This window comes from Cervus canadensis, chromosome 1, assembly GCF_019320065.1.
Source record: "Cervus canadensis isolate Bull #8, Minnesota chromosome 1, ASM1932006v1, whole genome shotgun sequence".
NCBI lineage: Eukaryota > Metazoa > Chordata > Mammalia > Artiodactyla > Cervidae > Cervus > Cervus canadensis.
Window position 1 is genome coordinate 59,652,423 of NC_057386.1, and position 4,076 is coordinate 59,656,498.

At 38.6% G+C, this 4,076-nt stretch overlaps 1 pseudogene; it reads left to right on the forward strand.

Moving 5' to 3' along the window:
- The first annotated feature begins 2,549 nt into the window (after positions 1-2,549).
- Positions 2,550-3,801, forward strand: LOC122452484 (annotated as a pseudogene).
- Positions 3,802-4,076: the final 275 nt, after the last annotated feature.

The following is a 4,076-nucleotide window of genomic DNA, read 5'->3' on the forward strand; positions in this document are numbered from 1 at the left end:
AAACATTTAATTTATAAGTGCCAAATACTCAGACTCTGTATTTAAGCTCATTTACTATCAAATATCCAAGTCCATAAATGTTCAACTTGTTGCTATGTTTTCCTTTTGTGACTATGTTTTAAAGAATCTGCCCAAATGCAGGAGACCTGGGATCAACTCCTATGTTGGAAGATTTTCTGGAGTAGGAAATGGCAACCTGCTCCAGTACTCTTGGCTAGAGAATCCCATGAACAAAGGAGTCTGATTGGCTACAGTCCAAGGGGTCACAAAGAGTTGGACATGACTGAGTAACTAACTCTTTTCACTTTATTTTCACATAGACTTAAAGATGAAGTTTAAAATTAAAAAGGAATACTATAAAAGTACTTCTCTGATGTTGTTATGAAATAATTGGGTTGTTAGCAAGACCTGCTAATGATGGAAAAATACCCATGTGTTCCAATTAGCCATGCATAAGAAACTTCATAGACTTTGCCTATAAATAGGATATGTGGTGGTGCTTTTAAGACTTATCCAAAGGTACCATCAAGAGACAGCAAGTTAGCTGACATTTTTTATCTTATGACTTTACTTCTTTCCTGGGCAACTAACAGCTGCCTGGGCCCTGGCCATGGCACTAGGTCATACATTTTCATAGGTGAGATTATTTTTTGAAATCACATAATCATATATTCTCAGGTATAAATGTATATTTAAAATCATATAATCACTCCTCATCCAAATTTACCTGAGGTTTAAAACCTTCTTAAGCATACAAAACATCAAGAAAGGTAGAATTGACTATAGTACTAAGCACTTTAGAAGTAAAAATATTTTAGAATCTTTTTTTCTTATTGATATATATTTAAATTAGTTGAGCTTATAATATAATTAACTACAATGAATAAGTTAGAATAACTATACAATTAAAATATGCACCCAAGATTTTCCTCACTTAATATTACAACTGATAATTTTGTATGATATTGCACAATTTTAAAAGCATCTCTGTTAAAAACTACATATTATTCAAAAAGGATCCACTATGTTTTATTTATCTTTTCCTCCACTGTGGAACAGTTCACACCCTTTAAATTTTCCACAGCTATTAATGATTATGTTGAACATATTTGTGTGTAATGATGTTTCTCTTAAAATATTTTACATTAACATTTATTCCTAGAAAAAGTATTATGGAGCCAAAGAAAAATTGAAAAAGTAATTTGTTTCATAGTTGTTTATAAAGCATTTCTATGAATTGTGTTTAATTCTTACTTTATTTACACTATCTCTTCTTTGATCTGCTGGGAGATCCCACTAAAGAAGGAGGAAGTTCAGTGGAGCTGCTTCATTGTGTTCCCACATATGCATACAATTTTCATCTTGGAAAATTAAAAAAAATAATAATGTTTCTGTTTATCTTTGAAAATACATGCTGTATGGAATATGTTTAATTATATTTATTTCTCTTCTCTTTGGCAAATTTATAAACCCAAATTGTGTTAGTTACACATCCTGTAACCAGGAATGATTGGAGACGGCTGCTGTGGGAAGACAGAAACATAAAGGAGTGCTCATAAAGGAGTGCTCATGCAGGTCATGGATATAGATGTGCTGCTGCTTTGATGACACAATTTTAGGAATTAAGTTCATTCAATAACATCACTTTTCATGATTTTATGTGAGCAACATACATCAATGTGCACATCAAGGGTCCAATAAATATTTGTTTGATGAAGGAATCTGTAGTAGGAGTTAATAGTAAGTAATGGATTTTATACATGTTTTGATAGTTGGTGTATTGATATATATGTTTATATTTATAGTGTATTAGGTATCCCTCTAACTTATCTAGCAGAGTATTTCTTTCTGCTCTCCTTGTTAAATTTTTATGTTAGAGCTTTGAAAATACAGATTTCCTATGATTGATAGATCCTTACTCATCACCGATTAGGTTTTAGGCACTGCAGACATTCCAGGCACTATGGTAAGTGATGAATACCTCATGTGTCCTGGTAGGTACAAGGGAGCCTGTGTCTCCAAGGACTTATACACACCTCACTAAATTCCCTCCATGTGATAGATATTTCTTGACCATATTTTTTTCTTTCCACAGTTTGACCTGAGAGTTGGAATATAAATTCTCATGGGAGAGGGGATAACTCTTGCCTGTGTATAGCACTTCTCAGCTTACAAGATACCTCTGAAAATTGCAATTTTTTACCTCACAGACACAGAGTAGGGCTTGGGAAACATGGGACACTGAGATGACTTAGTCCAATGGAGTTGGAACCAGTAGGAGATTCCAAATCTCATGTAGACAGCCCAGTGTTTTCTTGGCAAATTACACATCAAATGAGGCCCTATTGGTGTTTTACAGGTGATAGGTACTAGATGTCTGAAGAGATGCAAAATACCATGGTGAAAATAAGAAAGAATTGAAGTGAGTACAGAAAAAAAATTCCAAGGGCATGTTGCACAGTGACTATTTTGTTCTAAGAAAGTCAGATCAAAAGTCTTTCATGATTAATGACTATCATTCTTTATCCGAGGAAGCTGTTGCTTACTGAATGGATGTCCTCAGGCCTCCCAACAATGTTACTGAATTTGTTCTCCTAGGACTCACACAAAATCCACACATGCAGAAAATACTCCTCATTGTCTTTCTGTTCATTTTTCTCTTCACTGTGCTGGTCAACCTGCTCATTGTCATCACCATCTTCCTCAGCCCCACACTTTCTGCTCCCATGTACTTCCTTCTGACTTACTTGGCTTTATTAGATGCCTCCTTCACATCTGTTACCACTCCCAAATTGATTGTTGACCTACTTCACCAAAGGAGAATCATCTCCTGGCAAGGATGCATGACTCAGGTCTTTTCAGAACACTTCCTGGCAGTATCAGAGGTAATCGTCCCCATTTTCATGGCCTATGACCTCTGTGTGGCCATCTGCAAGCCTCTGCACTACATGACCATCATGCGACGGGGGCTCTGCCAACTCTTGGTGGTGGTGGCCTGGATTGGGGGGGATCCTGCATGCCACTGTGCAGATTCTTTTCTTGATGGACTTGACCTTCTGTGGTCTCAATGTCATTAACCACTTCACATGTGATTTCTTCTTACTGTTGGAACTTGCCTGCAATAACACCTACATACCTGGAATCATGGTGGCTGCTAACAGTAGGGCCATGTTCTTGCTCATTTTTTTCCTTCTCCTCATCTCCTACATAGTCATCCTGAGTTCCCTGAAATCCCTTGGCTCCAAAGGATGACTCAGAGCCCTCTCTACATGTGGCGCCCATTTTACAATCAGTTCAGTTCAGTCGCTCAGTCTTGTCCCACTCTTTGCAACCCTATAAATCACAGCACGCCAGGCCTCCCTGTCCATCACCAGCTCCAGGAGTTTACTCAAACTCATGCTCATCAAGTCGGTGAGGCCATCCAGCCATCTAATCCTCTGTCATCCCCTTCTCCTCCTGCCCCCAATCCCTCCCAGCATCAGGGTCTTTTCCAACAAGTCAGCTCTTCGCATGAGGTGGCCAAAGTATTGGAGTTTCAGCTTCAGCATCAGTCCTTCCAAGGAACATCCAGGACTGATCTCCTTCAGGATGGACTGGTTGGATCTCCTTGCAGTAGTGATGCTCTTTTTTCTGCCTTGTGCGTTCACCTACACACGTCCTGTGGCCACTTACCCTGTGGACAAGTGGGTGACTATGTTCTCTGCAATCCTCACTCCCATGTTAAATCCTATCATTTACACAGTGAGAAACGTGGAGGTGAAAAACGCCATGAGGGATCTGTTGAAGAGAAGAGTAGTTTAGGTCTTCAGAATGTCAATAAAGTGATGATTTATATACATAGGGACGATTAAGTGTGAATACTCAGTTGCTAAGTCATGTCAGACTCTTTGCAACCCCATAGACTGTCACCAGCCAGACTCCTCTGTCCATGGGATTTCCCAGGCAAGAATACTGGAGAGGGTTATCATTTCCTTCACCAGAGGATCTGTGCAACCCAGAGATCAAACTAGCATCTTCTGCATTGGCAGGCAAATTTTTTACCATTCAGCCACCAGGAAAGTCCATGTTGTTTTTGT